General features: G+C 41.8%; 1 long non-coding RNA gene across 1 annotated transcript; it reads right to left on the reverse strand.

Moving 5' to 3' along the window:
* Window positions 1-559: 559 nt before the first annotated feature.
* LOC106146644 lies at window positions 560-22,528 on the reverse strand. Its single transcript, XR_001231181.1, has 5 exons — window positions 22,218-22,528; window positions 18,576-18,643; window positions 17,150-17,273; window positions 1,513-1,650; window positions 560-700 (listed from the first exon to the last, which is right to left on the reverse strand). It is a non-coding gene; the product is annotated as an uncharacterized LOC106146644 (long non-coding RNA).
* Between the last annotated feature and the right edge of the window lie 168 nt (window positions 22,529-22,696).

Raw genomic sequence — 22,696 nt, forward strand, 5'->3', positions numbered from 1 at the left:
TCTCATGCAGGCTTGTTTCACTGATCTGCACTGGGAAGGCCCGAAGGTCAGTGCTGGAAGCTAGAAAGTCTGTGCCAGCAGGGTGAAGGCTCTGTGCTAGCAGGCTGAGGGACCTGCACTAGAGCCAGGAAGTGACACTCAAAGTAGGAACCAGAACTCCCCCTAAAATTACCACCCTCAGCAACAGTGAGTTCCCAAGCTCCTCCTTTGATCAGGACAGCTGAGTTTCCATCAGGAAAGCCAATGCAGCAAGCTTCTGCAGGGCACTGAGCAGTGCACCATCTTCTCCTCCAGAGCCAGGAAGCAATGCTCAAAGTGGGGACCAGAGCTCCCCCAAAGTGAACCAAAGCTATTCTCAGTGCCAATGAGGTCCTGAGCTCCTCGGAGGTTGGAAACAGCTGAGTTCATCAGGAAAGCCAGCGTAACAAGCTCCTCCAAAAGAACCAACAGCTCCTTACAGCTTCTACCAGCTCCCAATAGCATTCCTTCTTCTCCAGGTCTGCCTCTTACGCTGCAGGCAACAATTCTCAGGTGGGCCGCCCACACCCAGCACCACGTTAATTCAGTTCAGCTAGGGGTTACAAGCTGAGCACCAGCTGTCATACACCACAGCGATTTTCTTGTCAGTGTTCCTCTGACCATATAATGATTGGTCTCTTCAGAGAATCTATCCCCAAGGTCCCCTTATTGATGAGAAGCCCTAAAAGAAAAAGAGTCATTTCTTGGAATTAAATCATATTTTGATTCCGGGGGGTATCTCTCAAAGGGAAAATGAGGAACACAAGTAGGTTGGCTTAATCCCCAAACCTGATTCTACTCGTTTTCTGCCTTATACTGTAAGGAAACCAACCAAACCTGTACTACACATATATTGAATTAGATTAGCAGAGACCTGTGGTTATCAGCTCTGACTCTTGACCTACTAATAGATGAGCACCCATCAAAACTGAGCTGTGGTGGCTCACCAGCTGGTGGAATATTTACTTACTCATGCGAGTGTTAAGCGCTATTCCGCTCTAATTTACTACAGTGAACAAAATCAACAAAAGCCCAGGCCTGCTTTATTATAAAAACAAAGAGATAAACCAAGTGTGTCGGTGATGGTTGGCATGACGATGAAAGGAAAGAGGCGAGGGAGGACCCATAGCAATGGTCAGTAGAGAAAGAAGCTCCCTCTACAGACCCAGCCCCTCATCTGTCAACCTATTGCTCTTCCTCCTCCTCCTCCTCCTCATCATCATCCTTAGCCACTGTCTCCTCCAGAGGCCTCTTTGCCTCCACCAGCTGAATCTCAGCCCGGAGAGTCTTGTTTTAAGAGGGATTCACTACACCCAGCAGTGTCTGTACTCCTGGACCCAGTTGTCCAGCAGCGCCCCCCACTTCCTTGTCCTGTAGGCGTTCCCGGTACCTCTCCCTCTGCTCCATGTCCTAGGCTCTCCTTCATGGCCCTACACACAAACCCTTCTGATTCCCAACTGCTTGGTCTAGTTCTTTTGCCACAAGTCCACCTACCGTACTTGATGGTCTCCAGACTCTTCCAGCAAGTGTTTCTCTTTGCTCTACTTTTCCCACACCCCAGCTTTTGGAACCTTCCCTACATCCTCAGATTGGTGCTTATTTGAAGCTTGCTCTGTCTTCTGTCTCCAGCATCTAAATGGAAAATAAAGGATTATCTTTAAATACCTTCAAACAAGAAATACCATTCTCTGTCCAATGCATTTACAGGTGGTGTTTTCTTAAGATGTTCTCTCTCATCTGAAAGAACACAAGCCTGCCTTAGGCACAGATCCACAATTCTTTCTTGCTCCCCAAATTGAAATTTATTCACAGAACAATACCTCCATGGAGACGGGGCTGCCCTCTTTATTCAACCATATGCCTGATGTGCTCTGAATTCCCTTTAGTCCTTCCCCTCCACAGTATCTTCCTGCAGCCAGGGTTCCCGGGTTAATTATACACCTCCCTGCATTTAAAATAATTTCTTTTCTTAATCCACTTAAAATACATGTCCTTCAGAAACAGAATGCTGGTCTCCCTCATCTGGAGATGTCATTTAACTACATGCCTAAGTGCATTTTCAGTGCACTAATGACTTTCCAGCTTCCTCTGGCAGAACTGCCCCCTACTCTCTCGTCCCAGTCCCTGACACTGCATGCTGACCTCCCTGGCCTGATGAGTTCATTCTGGGGAGTATCTCTAAGATGGAAAATGAGGAACACAAGTAGGTTGGCTTAATCCCCAAACCTGATTCTACTCGTTTTCTGCCTTATACTGTAAGGAAACCAACCAAACCTGTACTACACATACATTGAATTAGATTAGCAAAGACCTGTGCCCCTTCCCTTTGGTTATTGACCTGCTTTTATCCAAGGAGCATTTACTTGACTCCTGGTCTTCACAGAACTTCAAGGCCTCAACTTTGGCTCCTTTCCACTGTGCCACCTATATCTGCCCTGGTCTCCAGTGAGAAAAATGTGCACTGATAATGATTACTGAAATTAATAATATATTATGGAAATTATATAATTACATAATATATTATGGAGCCGGGAATATAGCTCAGCAGCACAGTGTCTGCTTTGCAAGCATGAGGTCGAGAGTTCGATTCCCAGTACCAAAAAAAAAAAAAAAAAATTATGGAAACTGCAAGTGAATATGGATTTATTTCTTGTCCTTCTAAAATAATTATATCTTACAGAAAAGTCAAATTGGAGAATTCCCAGTTATGCAGTCAGCCCTGAATGCACAGGGGTTCCTTTTCCCACCTTCATTTGAAAGGTAAGTTTGCAATGGCCTGAATGTTTGCTTTGGCTCCTGCATGACCATCCCACCAGCCCCAGTGGCACTACATATTCCCATGTTTGCACAGTGGATTTGAAATAAACGAGTATAGAATACTGACCAGAAAAGCAAAGAAAGACAATCTGAGTTATTTCAGTTTTGTCATCCTATGTGACCACTTCAGTATTTATTTGTGTTTAATATTTAAAACAATGACTCAGAGTGGAAACTGTGAGGTCTAATTTTGTTTTAGTAGGTACAAATTTTAATTCATACATGAAATGTATTACTGAATTTTAAAAATATCTTTACAATTAAAATTTATCCATTTTTAATTGTTTCTGAACTGATATGAATTAAGAGAAAAGTGGAATGTTATGAAAATTTATTCATTATTGAGCAGTCATGTACTTTATATATTATATCAGACTACTGTCAAAGGTTCAAAGTTGAAACCATTAAGCAGACATAAAAAAGTAGAATTTTACTTTTTTTGTTGTTTATATCCTAACAGAAACATAGAGAAACAAACTTATGATTGCCTTTGTTTATAATTATTCTGAATTTGCTAAGAAATTTGAAGTGGAGAGCCAATATTAAATGACACTGACCCAATGTTTTAGTTACTTTATCTTGTTGGGACAAAATATCTGACATCCACAAGTTAAAGGACAAATGGTTTACTTTAGATCACAGTTCTTAGTGATTTCAGTTGACAGCTGGCTGGCTCCAAGGTAGGGCAGCATGGCAGAGGGCACCACAGAGGACAGCTCACAGCAGAGCAAGCAGTGGACCGGAAGCAGTGAGCCTTTTCCTTTTTATTTTTTTCAGGCTAAAAGCCTATTGGTTGGTGCCACCCACACCAAGGGTGGGGCTTCCCATTGTCCACCCATGACTATGTTAAACCAATCAGTGGACTAATTTAGTTCTCACACACCCTTAATCCACATTCACACACCCTAGATCCAGCCACCTCTGAAAATCTCCCCCCTATGAGCACATAAGCTTTTGGGAGGACATCTAGATACAAACCATAAGTAGTACAACACCATTCATGTCTCTCTTGAGATACGAAATGCCTTTAACATCACATCATTTCATGATTGTTACTTAAAATTATTTTTTATACAAAGGAAGGAGTGTTAAAAATCATTACTCCAGGTTTCAAATATGCTGGACACACCACAGAAACACTCTTGCTTTAATTAGTATTTCTCTAGTTATTGGGAGATTCAGTGTCTTTTTAAATGTTTATTGAACATTCATGCTTCTTTTATGAAATGCCTGCTAAATCCAAAGTCTATTTTCCTATTGAGTTTCATTATAACATTGGTCAAGTTCTTTATATATTATTAATAGTAATCCTTTCATCCTCAACCATGAATCTGTTTTCATGTCCTAAAGTTCTTAGATAACAAATCTATATTTTGTGGGAGTCAATAAGGCTATTGTTTCTGTTACTGATTTTTAAATTTACTTTATTTTATTTAAAGAATTTGGACTGTATGACAAAATTCCTTCATATTGTACATTTCATATTTTTGTAAATAGCTTCTTTAAGTTTTACTTCATGACCTTATTTTCCTAATACTTATTTTTCTTAAGACATTTTTTAAAATGAACATTATTACATAAGGGTTTTTCTCTCTGATTAAGCAATAGTAACAGTGACTTGTTTCTTTAGGAAACAAGCAAAATACCCAAATAATGCTCAGTCACTAAACAGCGAGTAGTGAAAAATAATGATCTCAGGAAGTTGGGAGACTAGCAAGGAGCGCAGTTAGTCCAGCTTAGTGCATTCAGAGTTTCCAGCATGTGGCATAGGGAGGAGGGACCCAGACAGAGCTTGGCAGACAAGGTCCCCAGTCCATAGGACAGAACACTGATCGGAAGGGAATCATGCAAGCAGAGAACTTGAGAGATCGTGGAGGGTAGCTCCTGAGTACCCGGTTGAGTACTGAGTGCAGGCACATGAAAAATGCCCAAAGACCAGGAAAGAGCCACCCTGAAAGGCTTAGAAGGAACAACGGCCACCACTTACACAGAGTGAGGAAGAATTCCTTCTCCCAATAGCCAGACTAGAAAACCTTATGATCTATGGGCCTGTGGGCAGAAGATTTTGAAAGATCTTTCCTCAGTGGTGGAGAATAACTAGCACTGCATCAAACACTGCTCTGTGCCCTCAAACTAAAGATTAAAAGCCAGACCTAGAAGAACCAAGAGATTTCAAAGTACCCACTATTGAAGAACAAAACTCAAGAGTATTTATAAGAGTGCAAAAATATCCAAGATTCAACCAGATAAACTTATATTATCTGACACCTAAGAAAGAAAAATCAGAAAGCATAGAAACAAGTCAGAAAATACAGCCAAAAACAGGGAGGAGATTTAGTCGATAAAAAACAATGGAGAAGAGCACACAATTTTCAGAATTAGTAGCCAGGCCACTAAAACAATTATTATAACTACATTTCATATGTTCAAAAAGTCACATAGTCATGAAAGATGTAAAGAAAAAATACATGTGGAAGTTCTATAGATGCAAAGCTACAATGTCTGTATTTAAAAATATATCGTATGAGACTAAAGATAAATTGTCAGTGAATTTGAAAATGCAGTAAGAAAAACTGTCCAAAATAAAATACAGAGAAAAGGAAATAGAGAAGAAAGCATCAGAAAACTTATATGAGCATTTGATGTTCAAATATAAGTAACTGGAGTCCTTCAAGGAAAATAGAGAGCTGAGATGACAGATTTCTGCAAATAATATTTGAGAAAATAAATTTGATTAAAAAAAAAACCTGTGGACCCCACAGATCCAGCAAGCTCCATAAACGCCAACCACAAAGCAGATGAATAAAACTACATGAAAGTTCATAATCAAAATTTTCTAAGCCAGTGATAAAATCTTAAAAATACCCGTAGATAAAGATACTTTTTGTATAGAGGAAAAGGAAAAGACTGTCTTCAGATTTCCTCTCCTTAACAAAGCAAACAAGAAGAGGGTGGGTCACCACCTATTTTGAAGTCAGTCTTGTTCCAGATGGTGAGAGTTTGGTCAATGATAGACTGTAGATATGACAGTCATCCCATAAGTTTATAATGGAACTGAAAATGGAACTAAAATTCCATTTTATAATGGAACTAAAATTCCTATTACCTAGTAAGCCAATATCAAAAATGAAAGAGGTGACATCACTACAGGTTCTAAGATATTAAAAGGATTGTAAGGGAATTCTGTGAGCCAACCAATAATTTGATGACCAATACTAAAGGTACAAGCTCACTGGGAGAGAGAAAACAGCTAAAAAAAGTGGGCAGGTGACTCACACAGACACCTCACCCAGACAAACAGATGGAAAAATGAGCATGCGCAGACATTCCACGTCGTTAGTCCTCGTGGAAATAGAAATTAAAACTACGAGAAGATACCACTAATTTCCTAGAATGCCTAAAATTAGATAATTGATTATACTAGGTGCTGGCAATGATTTGGTGTTTTATGCACTGCTCTTGGAAATATAAAATAATGTAAGCATCTTGAGGAAAAAACAGTGTTTTGCAGCTTCCCTCAAATTTAAACATTCATTAACCTACATTTTATCCATTTTATTCCTAGGCATTTACTGAAAATGTATATCCATACTAAACTTGTACACAAATATTCTTAGAAGCTTTATTGTCATAGGCAAAAACTGAGAACAACTCAAAAGAACTGACAACAACAAGACAAGTTGTGCTACATCCTACACTAGAATAGTATATAACAGGATAATGGAATAAACTATTAATCACAATATAGTGGAGAAATCTCAAAAATAGTTATGTTGAGTAAAAGAAGCCAGGAAAAAAGAGCTTACATATTGTTTACTTACAACTTTTAGAACATTCAAGAAAAAGACAGACTAATCCATCATGACCAAAAGTGGATGAGTGTCAGGGAATGAGGGGTTGGAGGGTGATGTCACCTTGTGGCAGGAGAGTTTGGAGACAGGTGATGGTGATGCCCTCTGTCCTGGGGGTCATGAGGACCTAATGGGCTTATCCATTCATATGTCAGAACTTATCAAATCGTACTTGAACTGTGTGACAATTATTGCATGTCAATGAACAACGCAATGAAGCTGTTTGAAAAATTGTCTTGAGGTCTATTGTACTGCAGGCCATTTACAGTCAGGAATAAGGTATTGTGTATTTCAAAATAGCTTACGGAGTAACTTTCAAATCACTCATCACAAAATAAAATATAAGTAGGTGAGTTGTCCATGTCAATTAGCTTAGTCAAATCATTCTACAAGGTATTTATGTATCAAAACATCCCATCATGGCCTGCACATAAACACAGTTATGTTTTGTCAACTAACATGATACTAATTTAAAAATTGTTATCCCTGCTTTCCTTTGATAAGCATTTTTCTAATGTCTTTTTTCTTATTTGCTTTCCATTATTCTGTCTCATGAGTCTTAGGTATGTCACTTATTAAACAGCAGATAAATAGATATTTTTCTTTCTCAAAATTCCTCTTTAACAAGAGTATTTATAGTATATGTGTTCTTGTTACAGATCTAATATAATTCTATCATTTAATCTTGGGATTTCAAAGTACCATGGTTTTTTCTGTGTTCTTTTACACTCCTTTCCTGTCTGACATAGTGCCCTTTCATCCCTTTCATTCTGTCTTTTTTAATAGCTATAAAGTTTATTCCCCTTCATATAGTTGTTACCCTTACTAGAAAAAACAACAGGCTTGGTGTAGAGAGTTGAGACAATGACCTGCTTTACCACCTTGCCGTCATCCACTCACCTTTGTTTGATGTGCATTATCTAATGCTCATATGTTCTTCTAAATCATAGGTAATTATTATACATTTATTTTAACTCACATAAATGATATTGCACTAGATTTCATTCTGTGTTCTACATTCTCCCCAGCACTACTCTTCCCATATGGCTACAATTATCCAGCTTTTTAATATTTGCCTCTCTGGTATACAGAAAGTGAAATATCATTGTATTTTTCATTTATCTGCTTAGCAATGAGTTTATCTTCTGTAAATTATTCCTAGTTACCTTTTATCTAATTCTTTCTAGGTTTCAGTTTTTTCTAGAGTAATTCCAGGTATTTCTTGTATAGTTCATGTTATAGTCAAGGATTGCAAGGGGAACAATATAGGACACACAATTTATAGGATTATTTTGTAGTAGTCACCCAAAAAGTCATATACAAAGAGAGTACAGGAAATCTATCCACATACTAGTGACACAAAGAATCCAGCTGAAGGCCTGGATCCCATGGCAATGTCCTACATTAGTCCAACTGAAGACCTAGAGCCTAAAACAATGCCCCCAAGAGTCCAACTGGAGGCCAAGAACCCACAACAATACCTCATGCAGTTCTGTTTCACAGATCTGTGCTGTGAAGATGCAAAGGCCAGTGGTGGAAGCTACAATATCTGCGCCAGTGGGATGAAGGATCTGCGCCAGCAGGTTGAGAGAACTGCGCTGGAGCCAGGAAGCAACACTCAAAGTAAGAACCAGAGCTCTCTCAAAAGGTACCACAGCCATCTTCAGTGACAACGAAGCCCCAAGCTCCTCCAACAATGAGAACAGCAGAGTCTATTTCAGGAAAGCCAGCACCACAAGCTTCTCCAGGAGATTGAACAGTGCACCATCTGGACCAGCACTCCCCCGAAGTGAACCATAACCATTCTCAGCAACAACAAGGTCCCGAGCTACCCCAATGATGAGAACAGCTGAGTTCATCAGATAAACCAGCATGACAAGCTCCTCCAGGAAAACCAACCAGCAGATCCTTATAGCTTCTAAACTTCTTCCTCTACAGTTCTGCCTCTTATGCTGCCAGCAACAGTCCTCAGGTGGGCCTCCCACACTCAGCACCATGCTGGTCCAGTTCAGATGAGTGTTATAAGTTGACACATTTGCCAACGATACCTTGACACATTTCTCACAATTGATCATCTACTGTGCACATTATGCCCTTTAAAGACAAATTCTGAAAAATTAATCAATCAGTGTTTAGTTGTTAAGTTTTACTTTCAAATTTTTAAAAGTCTTCAACAACTCCTAATTCATAAAGATGATTTCATTTAAATTCGTTGCTTTTCCTTGCACTTGTAAGTTGATCACTGACCTGGAGGTCCTGTCTTACTGTGCAGGGTTTAGGTAGTGATCTAGTTTTATCACCTTCATAAGTGAGCTGATTTGCTAGGAACCTTACCCTTAGGGCCTCTGCTCTTGTCTGTCTTGCTTCCTTGTACTCTTGGCTCTCCCACGGCCCTTCATTGTTCTATTGGGCTTTGCATGCCATAATGCCATATTGGTTTTTTGTTGTGGCTTTGTAGAATGCTTAATATCTTATAAGGGAAATCTCTCTCCTACTTTTCAAAGTTGTCTTAGCTATTTGTGAAACATTCCTATAAATATTCCATTAAAGCAATATCATTTTTTAAAATGCAGCTAGAAATTTTACTTCAATTGAATTGAATTTATACATTAACTTAGAATGAGCACTCTTGTAATATTTTTGTGATGTCTCATCTGAGAACATGGAAGATTCCTGCACTTTCTAAAATTTTCCTTGATGTTGTTAATATAATTTTATTATCTCCATAGAGATTTTGTGTACTTGAGCGTTAATTCCTTATTTTTTATTATTTTTGTTACCCTTATGAATGGTACTATAAATACTTTTTAAGCATATTCTGTGAGCTCATGTCTTTACCTAGAGATCTTACTTTATGTTCACCTTAATTGTAATGTTTTGCTTACTGATTTACTGTATTTCTTTTATACTCCTATATAGACAATCATTTTGCCTGTTAATAATGAGAGTGCTATACCCTCTATTCCAGGTCCTCTTGTCAATATAGCATAGGCTAGGACCATGAGAAAAGTAGTCATCTATGAATCCCAGATACCAAAGCAATGTGCTAAAGATTCTCCACTATACATCTTTTTTGCTTCTTACACTTTTGTGCAGTTGGTGAAATGCCTCTTTATTTCTAGTTTGCTGGTTTTATCATACTTGTGGGTAATATTCTACACCAGGTAAAATAATTAACATTTTAAAACATGATTTTATTGTCTTCAGACATCTTTTATTGCTGATAGAATTTTGCTATCAATATAGTTGTAATTTTTCCATATGTAATCTGGTTTTTCTTTTTATTTGTTGTTAAGAGTTTTGCATTGATATTCTAAGCTCCCCTAGGATGTGCCTAACTATTGGATTTTATTTTTCTGGTACTAGGGATTGAACCCAGATCCTTTGCACTGAGTTTTATTACCAGTCTTTTTTTATAATTTATTTTGAGATGGGAACAAGTCTTGCTAGTTACTAAATTTCCCAGGCTGGTTTCAAAATTACAGTACTCCTGCCTCAGCCTCCCAAAGTGTTGACATTACGAGCCCTGGAATTTTAATCTATCTAATTTGGATTTTGAATTAGTCCCCAGTCTGTAGGTTCCTACTTTTCTTCAGGTCTGGACATGTCATTTTGATCATTACATCTCTATTATTTTTTTTCTTTAGAACTTTCTCTTGCAGACAGTGAGCTGTCTCAATTATCCTCCTTATATCTCATAATCATATTTTTAATCTCCTGTCTCTCTCTGAATCACGGTGCCAGTTTCTTGAGTCATATCCTCAAGCTCATTAATTCAACATCGCTTTAATGCAAAAAGATTAATTTCTTTGACCAACTTGCGCTGTCCACCACATGCCTTCCGAGTCCTCCTCGGCGCACCTGCCTGGGAGACAGGCGGCTCATCCATGCACAGGACACGGGAGCCGCTGAATCCAGAAAAGGTTTGAGGAACAACTGAGATTGTGTTAAGGAGCAGCACAATGACAGATATTGTCATTAGACAAATGTCAAGTTTCCTCTGATTTTTAACGAGTAGGACACAAATGACTTCTTAAAATGTACTTGGGGGAAAATTTAGCTTTGAGAACTTGGAAACTTGCTCGAAAATCCATCAAAAATGTCTCTGCTATAAAAAGCATTTGAGTGTTTCTATTTTTTCTTTATTATTATTTAAAATTTCAACACAGATTCAACAGATCTCAAGGCTTTGCAAGGTCCCACGCGATTTCTACTTCTGGACTCAGTTCTTCTGACTGAAATCCCAGCATAGGCCAGCACACGCTGCCATCTAGTTCTTTCTGTAAACTCATTTTAGGTCCCCATATGACCTGTGACCAAGTGGGTATCTGGTCACAAGAACCTGGGAGAGGGCGAATATTTGGAGAAAATTATATTCTTCCCTCAAAATGATAGAAAAATGGGAAGGGATGGATTCTTTACCAGCTGTTTATCAGTAACAGAAAGTTATGCAAAGTCAGGTTTATATTGATTCAGTAAATAATTATTATGAGAAAAAACTGAAGACTAAGGTTTGTAAGATAGCTGGTTAAAAGTCCTTCCACTTTCAAAAGTAAAATCAATACAAAAGCTATTCACAAGAATTCAACCAATTCTATCATTCAGAAAATTATGCAGCACAATGCCAACTTATTAAAAACTCAAAATTAAGTTGCAGTAGGGAGAAATGCAACTATAAATTTAGGATGGCTTTGAACAGAAGTAAAAAAATGGTGCCCCAGAGAGGCTCTCCTCCCTCCCTCAACATGGGCACAGCTGTTGTGAGTGGGAAGGTCAGAGGACAGGGACAGTGGGATGGGTAGGAGGGCTCAGGGTGGACAGAGCAGGTACCCTAAATATCTGATTCTTCGGAGATGTTTGAGCTAAGGGGTAATGACAAGGACGAGCAAAACTGCAATAAAACAGTTCTCTGTGGAAGGGGCAAGATGGGAGAAGTTTGCATTGAAGATCAAGTAATTATCTGTGTGTCTGAGTTGGAGAAACCTCCTCATTTGCACCTTATGCAGTGGCTCCAACCCCTGCGATGTGTGGAATAGCTAATGGGGCCTCTGTGCTCCCCATAGGAGCTGTTGCTGTCTCCATCCATTTTTTCTCTCCCTCTCTGCCCTTACTTCTGGTTTTCATGGACTTCATCTGAGGACCCACAGTACCTGCCTTTATCTGTCTGATAGGACATGTAGATGGAGTGATAAAAATTTATTCACTTCTTTATCTTCTGCGCTAGACTATGAGATTTGAGAGGACAGGGACATTTGTCTTTCATCTCTGTATCCCCAGTACCTGGCCCAGTGCCCAGTACACAGAAGATAAAACTGGTTGAATTAAGAGATACAAATACCTGGTCAGAGAAGTGAATGGTCATACGTTTAGTGCATGCATGCAGACACACACACACAAAAAAAAAAAAAGAAAGAAAGAAAGAAAGAAAGAAAGAAAGAAAGAAAGAAAGAAAGAAAGAAAAAAAAAAAACAGCCATGCTTCCAGACTCCCACTATGATCCTTGATGCTGAAGGTGGGCCAGGTCTTCCTATGCTGCTGAACGTAATCGTAGGAGACGCTGCCTTCTGCTTCCATTTCCTATTTTCAGCTGTCAACAGCTTCAGCTCATCATGTCTCAAACTATCATATTTAATATCGGTCGTGTGAATTTGGAATATTGTCGAGATTCTACCTCTGTGCTGACGTCTGTCTCCATCCTGCCTGCCTCTCTTTCTTGGATGATGCTCAGCATTTTCTCTCTGTTGCGAAAGGGGCAGCAGCAATTTGCTTTCTTGCTGTGTTTACTTTATGTCTTTGCCCAATATCTATTTGTCATTCTTATTGCAAAATTTCCCTCTTTGAATTCTTCTTTGGGTGAGGCCTGTCCTTAGCATTCACTTTCTGGAAAGAGAAGAGCATGCCTGGCAGAACTAGGAATTTATGTTGCTGACTTTGAACCTAGCTACATAGCAAATAAAACATTCACACACCCATTAGAGACTGCAGAAACTTAAGGCTATCCAGTGAGTTTACATTCTTCAAAGTATTTCCAAAAGCATTATTTCTTCCAAGACTCAGAAGGGTAGTGAAGAGCAGGTGTCATTATCCTGTAACTGCACATAGGGGGTTTGGAAAGAGCACTGGAGATCTAGTTTGTATTTAAGGGAGTTCTGTCTGCTAGTGTGACTCTGGGAAAGTCACCATCCCTCACTTTTTCCCATGTCTTAAATACTGATAGACTATACCACAACATCTCCACTTTTTAGGTTAAGAGAAATATATGTAATGATGTATGCTTAGCCATTTTGCCTGTTTATGAGAAGTTTCACATAAAACAGTACAATTACAAAGAATTTTTGAGATCATGAGGCATTACAAGATCAAAAGAAATCAGGATTATTGCTACCGTGTTACTATCATCTATCATGAATGCCAAGGAGGGAGGCAGTTCTTGATGATCACACCTCAAGTCTTTCACCTCCCATTCCAGGGAAGAATCATGACGTCTATACTAGAACTGGTTGAAGACCCTAAGATACAGGCTCATGTCAGGAGACAGGGGCAAAAATGCACACACACACACACACACACACACACACACACAAACACACACATACACATACCCTTCCTGTTTCTAGGTGCAGGAGTAGGGTTTCCTCCCCAAGAAAGACAGGGAGTTCAGTTGCTGTCCAGCTTGGAGACTGGTGGAATAGGTGGCTGGCATGAGCCAAACAAATGGCAGCATAAGACCCTGCATATACCTGACCTACTCAGTCAGCTACCGTATAGCCAGTCTTGAGATCCACTAGGGGTGGCAAGCAAATTTACATTTCTTTCTCTTGCTTTCCTCTTGGGTTCCCATGGTCTCTCACTCATAGCTCCAAGACCAGGACAATTTTCTGATTCACTGAATGATTCCACTCTCCTGAAAGCACTCCTGCCTACCAAGTGATTCTCTCTGGCAAATAGCTCAGTGGTCACCATCTGGGAGCTTCCTCTCACTCTGCATTAGTAATTTTGTCACCGAGGCTAACTGTTCTTTAAATACCTCTGCATACTGGGGCACCACTAGACAGAGATATGCGGTGAGGACCAAGGTGTGGCCCTGTGAGTGACCTCGGAACGTGGCACGGAGGTTGAAGACAATCCTGAGCAAACAGGGAGAAAAATATATTTTTTGATTCAAAAGTAATAAGATGGAAACATCTTAGCCTCAAATCCAATTGCTTTCAGTAGGATAGTGATAGAACTGGCTTTGTTGATAAAAGCCAGCACATTTCCCTCCCTAATTACATCAGCTTGACCCTCTCTTCTGATTAAATGCTTATAATTTTTCTCCCAGCATGTAATTTTTTAATTATAATATGTTTGAAGAACATCAAAATTATTTGGCTGTTTGCAGAGTGATTGTTGACAGTCGAGTCAATTCACTTCTTCTCTGATGTGCCAGGCACCCAGTGGGTGCCTGAGAAATGATAATTGACAATAATGGCAGAGATGTCCTGTGGTTGGGTGATGGGCTCACAGGAGTGACGGGGAGGAGAAGGCTCTGAATTTACTGCTGCCGAATGCTTGCCTTCCCACACACTGGGATGGGATGGGAGAGAGGAGAAAGATGCTGCATTATTTAGCCATGAGCCTCTTTACCATTGAGAAATCTCTGCTCAAATGGCTCCAATTCATGACACCTTCCATTGGTTTTTCCTGTGTTTGAGAACTGGATATAGACATCTTGGAAGAGAGTGATTCCTCTTAGGAAATATTTACTTGTCACACTTGAAATAATCTTAACCAAATAAAAGATTTTTCTGGTCCCAAACCAAACACACACACAAACAAACAAAACCCAGATTTCTGGGGAAATAGAATGAGGTCAGAAGAGAAAAGATTTAAGAATAGATTTCCTACCAGGAATGTGCATCTCTGAATTGCAGAGTCCTGGAGAAAAGTGGTTTACCTCAAAAGACATATTCGCAAATTGTGCTCCACTGCTTACCGGGTGTGTAACTCTGAGTACTGTGCTCCCTAAACCTTGATTTGCTCACATCTGGTAGTGATAATAACACACTTACCATGTGCATGTGATGCTCAAATGAAATTAGTGTCACACACTCCACATAGTGAAAGTGCTCAGTGACAGCCACCAAGAGCTATTTTATCAGGAATTTCTCAGTCTAGGGGCAGCTCTCTTCTGAAAACTACAAGTGGTTCAAATTCTCAGCAATCGAGACCTCTTGGAGTCTGTCTTTTCTGGAAGATGATGGCTGAGCAAGATGACCTCTGGAGACTTTGTCTGGAGGGGCTGTGGGTCTGTACCTCTGCAGTCACGGCCTCTGCTTATGTTTCCTGCCTGTCTGGTCTGGGCACTTTCTGTTTGTGTTTTTGTTTTTCCTGGAGTCAGGCGTGTGACCCTTAGACCTGAAAAGGATACTGAATTGCCAATTGAATTTACCTAAAACTGGTGGAGCCTGAAATCCTGGCCCACATTGACATACAGCTAATCTAATACAAATTGATTTTGGTTTTAAATCTAAGCAAGTCAAGAAATTGCTGTGGCTTTTTTTTTTTTTTTTTTTTTTTCAGAACACAAAGGACTCTGCTGTGCTGGAATGGCAAAGCATTTGACCTGGGCTTCCTGAGTCCTCATCGCTGCAGTCCGATTCATGCTCCCTGTAGATGGGGCTGCTTCTCTCCGTCTGCTTTCCCTCCACCTCCCGAATGCTGATTTGGAGCCCCAACCCTCCTGCTGCAATTCCCCTTTCAGTGGCCCCTGGTGCCAGTTAGGCTCTGCCCTTGAAGCTGAAGTATGATCATTCTGCTTCTGAATTATTTCTAAAGCTGCATCACCACGCATTGCTGTTTCTGTACCTACCTGCCTGGGTGAGTTTTGGTCCCAGATCGCACTCGAGACTGACTTGGCTCCTCTAGAACTGGGAATCTGCCCTCTTGGGGGTAGCCATTTCCATGATCAGAGATTGATTCCCTGAATTCTGTGGCAAGGAGCAGAGCCCATCAACTTTCCTCATGCTAACCACCTGCCTACTACTTTTCCTTGCTTTGATATTCTGGACACCTTGATTTGGGGACTCTTCATTAGTACATCACCCATCTCAGCTTCACAAATGCCACTCTCCTGCCTAGACCAGCTGTGGCTATCTAAAAAGAATTATCCAAAAGCTTTTTTACTGTCTCATTCAGAAAATAACTTCAATTTTTAGATGTGAAGGAAAGGACAGGACTCTAATATGACCATCTGGGGAGACAGGGCAAGAAATATCACTATGTCAAGTGTTTGTCACACAGTAGGTGTTATGTCCTCTTTTGAGAATATCTCCAAATGTAGCCCAATAACGCTTTCCTGGGAGTTGGAAGAATTAAATGAGAAAATGATATATGATGACCATTTGCCACATGCTGACTAGTGCTGTGGTTTTTAAAACTTCTGAATCAGCAGGGTGGGAGCAAGATGAGGCCACAGGTGAGTAGCTCCCTGAGGTGGAGCAGGCCATGCAGAAGGGCACAAGTCTCAGTGAGAAGCCCAGCCCCACAGCCAGTGCTCTTCATCTGGAAACTATGGTAACAGACGGTCAGCTTCAGCCTCCGTTTGGAAATCCAAATGAGTAGACAGGTAGACAGAAAGTCAGCAAGGGGGTGATTAAAAGGTCTTGGGTCTGCAGCAGGGATAAGGATTTCAGTCCTTGTTTGTGTTGGACTATGGTTCTTAAACTCTAAACATGGAGTTTTTGTGTCATCACCTACACAGCTTTGGAATCATGAAGTCTTGAGCAGAACATTTTTAAATAAGCCCTTTATACGATTCTAACATAGGTAACTTGTGGGCCATTCTTTGGAAAGCTTGAATGCAGAGAGATAGGCAGTTCTAGGACTGGGGAGACTTGAGTTATTCAGGAAGTTAATCAGAGAAGACTGCTGCTGAAGGACTCTATGTGCAAGGGTAGAAGTATAGCTTTCAAGAAACAAGTACCCCCACCCTTTTGGCTGCTGGGGAATCATGCCACTTTAAAGAGGCTAGAATAAGCTTAAAAACTTGTATCAAATGCACATAAACTCTTTTTCTAAAATCAAGAACAATAATGAGTCTTTCCCTGAAGTTGGAGACCCTTTGCCTCTTTCCCTCATCTGTGCATTGGGAGAGGCAGTCACTCCTCTGTCTGTGTATCAGGCTGCGACTCCCTCTTCTGTTGCCCCAACCATCATCTCACTCCTGAATTCAAGAACTACACCTACCTAAGAATCCTCTTAAAAACTGATTTATACAATGTCTAATTCATCATCCTTATTTTAATCTCTAAATTAACTTTCTCTCCTAAGTTCCTATTCTCCAAAGGATCAAGAAAGAAAATGAGGCTCCCTTTTTGTATCTGCATGCCACAGACAAGAATACCAAGAGCTTATGTGGCTGAACCGTATTTCCCACTATGATACTGGTAGAGAGGTAGTAGTTACCTAACCAGTTCACTCACCTGCAAACAAAGGCTTGAAGATTGCATATCATTAACACCAGGGGCGGAGAATAGGCTCTGAATGCTGATTGCCAGCTTAGGGTTCTTCCATTGTGTTTGTTCCTCATGGGTGACTTCAGTGTTTCTGGTGTGGTTTGCAAATGGGAAGCAGAGAATTATAGAAAGGACCCAAAGTGCCTAGCGGATAACTGAACTCCAGAAGTATGAGGGAAGATTCCATCACACGAAGTCATCTCTAATAATGGCTTGATGCAGTGCCCACAATTCTTCCATTAGCATTTTGTTCCTTAGAAAATTTATTTTTAAAAGATCTCTAGTAATAATTCTCCTGAACATTTCCTCAAATGTTTTTTTTTTTTCACAGTGCTGGGGATTGACTCCAGTTCCTTGTACATGATATGCAGAGCCTTTTCCACTGAGCTCATCCTTGGCCCAATATCACCAGCTTTAAGCAGATAAACCATTTTTTTCCCCGAGCTTAGGAGCTCCTGTGCTAAAACATTTATAGAAATGGTACTTCACCATCAGGATGTTAAAAATAATTTGTAAGAGTGGAAAAAACTGGAAAACAGCCTAAATGCCTATCATCCTCAATTATAGTGATTCTACACAGCGAAATGACAAGGAAGCTGTTAAAAAGAAGAGATAGACCTATATATTCTGATGTGGAAACACATCCAGACACATCATTAAATGAAAAAGCCAACTAGCAGGAGAACATCTATGGTATAGTTAGTTCTAAATGTGCTTAAAATGTACATTTATATGCTTGTATATGCATAAACTAGTTTTGGAAAGATATGTAACTTTTGGCCTGGAAATTGGGACTTAGAGTTTCCAATATGCATATTAGATTTCATTCGATTCTTTTCTGTACTGTTTCTTTTTTCCTGCAATGAACATCTGATGATCTTTGAACAAAAGCTAGTTTTAAATGAATGAAAATAGCTTCATTCAGGTACCACTGGTCTTTATTAGCATCTTGGCAGATGTAGTATTAGTTATTACTTGCGTCCACAGTGACAAAAACCTCAGAAGAAGAATACCTGAACAGGTAAATTCGGGTATGGACCCAAGCATAAGCAGGAAGAACCCATTTTTGGGTTCTTTTGCTTGGAATCAGTGAGTTATAAAGATATGGCAAGTTCTAACATTTGACAGGGAAATGCCATTTGGTGGGGAGAAAGTTGGACAAGGCAGCTAAGAGAAAAGACTCCTTTTCCATACTTTTATTAGGTCTTCTTAGGAATGTAACCTAAATGGCTCCCAGCGGGCTAACTAGTTCAGTCAGCTACTGAAGGAGAAGGATTTTTCTTTGAGAGGTGGGAAGGCTGTTATTTGGGTGGGTCAAAGACTCTGATGAAATCAGCCATGTTGTTGCTCAGTCCTCTATTTCCAGAATCTGGGCAGGAGACACAGTACTTACAGTCCCGAGGCGCTGAAGTCGGAAAGGTGGGGTTTGGGTTCTAGCTCTGTTGATTAATAACCAGTAACCTGTGTACAATGAAGGAATCAGATTAGATTTTCTCTAAATTCTCTTCAAACTCCAAGCCCCGTTATAACTGAGACAGAGGCATGAAAACCTGTGAGGGCTTCCTACTGTCTATCTGTGGCTTAAACAGACTCCAAGAATAAAATGTCTGCACTCCTAACCCCCTTCTTGGTACCAGGAGCTAAGGCCCGTACTCATGTGCACAGGAGCCTGGGTGCTGGATTTGAACCCTGCTGTGATGATCCTGCTGTGCTCCCAGATGAAAGATGAGTCCTCAGCTCCTGCTCCAGGGCCCTGCAGAGGTACATGGTGCAGATGGCCACTCCCACTCACCCAGAACACAGCAGCCACTATCTGACAGTCACAACTAATGAACCTGCAACCCCACTGGGTTCTCAGTATGCACTTGGGAATGCAATTTAGGTGGCCTTGGCCAGGCTGTCTCTTGGTTTACAAATCACTCTTGCTTTCTGTTTTCCCTGAACTGAGGTGCCCTCCCTGCTCTACCCGGTCTTCAAGGAAGGTGGGTGGCAGCCGGAATTGATATCAGAGTGAGGGGTCACAGGTCAGAGGCGAAGACTCTTTGGATCAAAACCAGGGCAAAGTGGAAGCATAAACGCATGGCTGCCTGGAGACTCCAGCCTCCTGTTAACCCTGCAGCAGCAGCCTAACGGGCTCTCCCCTGGGTGGTCCTGCTGAAGTCCACAGTTTGGAAAGTGTCAAAGGGCTCTCACGGGTAAATACAGTGCTCCGGCCAGCAGAGGCCATGTGCACATGAAGGCAGCCAAGAATTCCTGGCTCGGGTTTCTCTCCTTTGCTTACTCAGGCAAGCCTCTTATGGACAGAACGACGTGTTCCTCTCAGCTACCAAGGGAGCCCAAGCTCCTGAAGTGCCATTGACTTCACTTCTGCTTCATCCTTCATCCAATCAGCCACTGCTTCTGTGAATTCCACTCCTAAAAGGCTTTCAGATCTATCCACCTCTCTTCACCCCAGAGTGGTGTAGCCTCTCGTGCCAACTGGCCTTCTTGTATCAACTTGCTCTTAAAAACCCATTCTTGCTTTTACAACCCTAATATCTAAGCTGGTTCCATGGACAGAGTGTCTGGTTACCATTGTTATTCAATAGTTAGCTGCATTACATTTTTTTTTTCATTTGCAGTTTTCACTGTAACTCTCTGAAATAGCAATATGATTCCCACATGCAGACAAGGAAACTGAGGCTCAAAGTGGCTAGAAGAGTCCCCAGGGCACACAGCTGAGAGTTCCTGAGTGGAAATCTGGGACAGGGTGGTGGCTAGGAAATGAGGAGCAGCATAAAGAATTTTAATTAGTACTCTGTGACTGGTGGAGACACTACTTTTTATTTGGAACTGTAATGTGGAGCCTCGCCAGAAAGGACATCAGGATTGTCCATCTGCAAACCAGGATGGGGCCGTCAGTAGAGCAGGCTGGTGGAATATGATTGGAGATAAATGAAAGATTCCGATAAATGAGTGGAGGTGCAGAAAGCTGTTATCAGATGAAGGCTCTGCACCTTAAACGTGCCTACTTACGTGAAGGAAATGGCTGAGTTTTTGTCGCGTTGCAATAAAATAATTTTTACATCGTGCCTGATTGAGCCTGCCTTACCCCCAGCCATCACCCAGGAGCTGAGAGAAAATAATCTCGTGATTGCAGAAGTGTGGCTGAAGGTGCAAAGCTGCTCAGCCCTGTAGGAGTGAGATTTATTTGCAGCACCATCCTTGTTTTCAGAAGCCCTTGCCTCCTGTCGCAGACTCATCTTCCTTGCATGCAGCAGAAGAGGGAGGGAGGAAGATCCCCTCCTTCTGGGTTGATCTGTGATCCTGGCAAAGCTCCCTGCCTGCCCTCTCAGGCTACTGTCTTGATCCTTGAACTCTTGCCTTTCAGTCACATAGTACATATTCCTCTTTCTCACTCACTCATTGAAAGCCAAGCGCGTGGCCACCAGGTGCAGTGAAAGACACCACACAGGGCTGGGAGGAGAACAGCCCCTGTGTCCTGAAGAGCTCTGACTATTGAAGAAGAAACTGTTGAGCAGTTGCAGTGCAGTGATAAGCACTGTGGTCTGAGGCTTTTCCGTGTAGACTTAGAAGACAGATCATTCATGTGCAGAAAGGAACTAGGATCGGGAGGGTGCCCCACAGCTGGGTCCTGACTGGTAGAGGCTGGGACGGCCCAAAGGAGAGGACAGCAGCAGGGCTGGTCCAGGCAGAGATGGTGAGGTTTGAGAACGTGGGCATATCTGAGAGCAGCAAAAAGTTAGGTGCGTCTGACTTATAAAAATATTTTGTATATTCACTTTGTTATCTGGGAAACACTCATTACTTAACACTCATTAGCTGCTCTTGTTGCTGGTGCAATGGGGCAGACTTAGAGCCAGATGTCCAGGGCCCCCTGGGTTGCCCTTGTCTGTGTGTATGGAGACATGTGAGCATCCCTGAACTCATTTTTCACGAGGTCCTTGGCTGTACTTGGACAGCTTCATGATTACGTTTGTTTACTTAGATGCTTTTAATGCTCTTGAGCTTTAATCATTGGTGTTGTCCTTCTAAACTGTACAGTCAAACTCCCAGTGACGCTCCTGTCTTCTGGTCACATCTTATGTATTTAGCCAGCAACAAGTGCTGTGTCGTGAGACCCATGTCTCTGAGGGCGTCCCTTTCCTCTTTACTCTGGGCTCCCTTCCTGGAGGAAGCCTCTAGAAGCCTTGCAGTTCCAGGTCCCTGTCACTTCTGGACACGTCCTAGCTGCATAAACAAGCCCATCATGTCTGACACAAGGTCCTGGAAGTGCACAAGGTGGGGATTCTGCAGTAACTACACCGGTGATGTGGACACGGAAGCATCATTCGAAGTTTGCTTTCAGTTGAAACTGAGACAGTCTCTTCCTGGGCATCCCTAGACACTCAGTTTCCCAAAGCCAAACTTGGGGAGAAACTACACTCAACATGACCAAGCTTTGCTCCTTGAAGGACAGCTGTGCCTGCTCAAGGAAGTGGGTGGGGATGTCTGGGAGCACCTGCCGCCCCCTATCTAGTGGCTGCCTGACCCCCTGAGTCCCCACCACAGACGGGATTTGGGGGAAGCAAAACTGAATTAATCCAGGGAAACTTTGAACTGTAAACCTCACTTCTCCTGGCCTGTGCTGCTACCTGAGCCAGCTGTCCTCTGTCCCGCTAGGGTCCCCTCAGCCACTGCTCTGAGGATGATCTTTTTCCTGTGTCATCCTTTGTTCCTTCCTTTGCCAGCAGAGCCCTGCTTCTCCAGGGAGATGGGTGTCTGCAGAGCAAGCTCTTGTGGCCCAACAAGGCTGCTTCCCAGCTCTCTGCCCAGACCCACTGCCTGAATCCTGCTTCCCAAACCTGGAGTCTGGGTTATTTCCCTTGTAGTTCTTGCACAAGGTCACTGTGAGGACATTTCTCACTGAAGAGGCCAGTGTCCATAGCATGGTAAAGGCTCTTCTTGAAAAACCTGTCCCCAACTCCTTGTCTCCAGCTTTATCTCCCACTACTTCCTGCCCAGCCCCTCCAGACACCCCAACGCACACACTTACATGCCCCAACAGGCTGAGCAGGTTCCTCCCTCAGGTGACATTCACGCCATCCCTCCTGCAGGAATACAGTCTCCTCCAGCTCCTCCTCACCCATGCAGGCTCACTTGGGACGGGACTCGCCATCAGAACAGCCCTGCTTCCTGAACCTTCAGGAGCCCTAAGCCTGAGTAAGGAGATAAGACACTGTCCATCAGCCAGTGACAGAGTAAGGGTCGGAAAAGGAAAGAGACGCAAGTGTTACAAAAAGCATAGCCTCTCAGTGCAGATAGGACAGAGAGGTGGGAAGTGAAGGTCTGTGAGGAGGTGGAGCGTTAGCAAAGTTAGAGAAGAGGGAAGAGAACAAGGGTGGAAGGTTGAGCACACGGAAGTTCGCCTTGCAGGTAAGGCTCATGCAAAGTACAAGAGACTAGGCCATGCTACAGACGGGTGTGTCTTTGTTTTTCTATCTCCTCTAAGGCCCTTTAGTTCTTATAATCCAA

Source organism: Chinchilla lanigera, unplaced genomic scaffold, assembly GCF_000276665.1.
Source record: "Chinchilla lanigera isolate Chin_1 unplaced genomic scaffold, ChiLan1.0 scaffold00088, whole genome shotgun sequence".
Classification (NCBI taxonomy): Eukaryota; Metazoa; Chordata; class Mammalia; order Rodentia; family Chinchillidae; genus Chinchilla; species Chinchilla lanigera.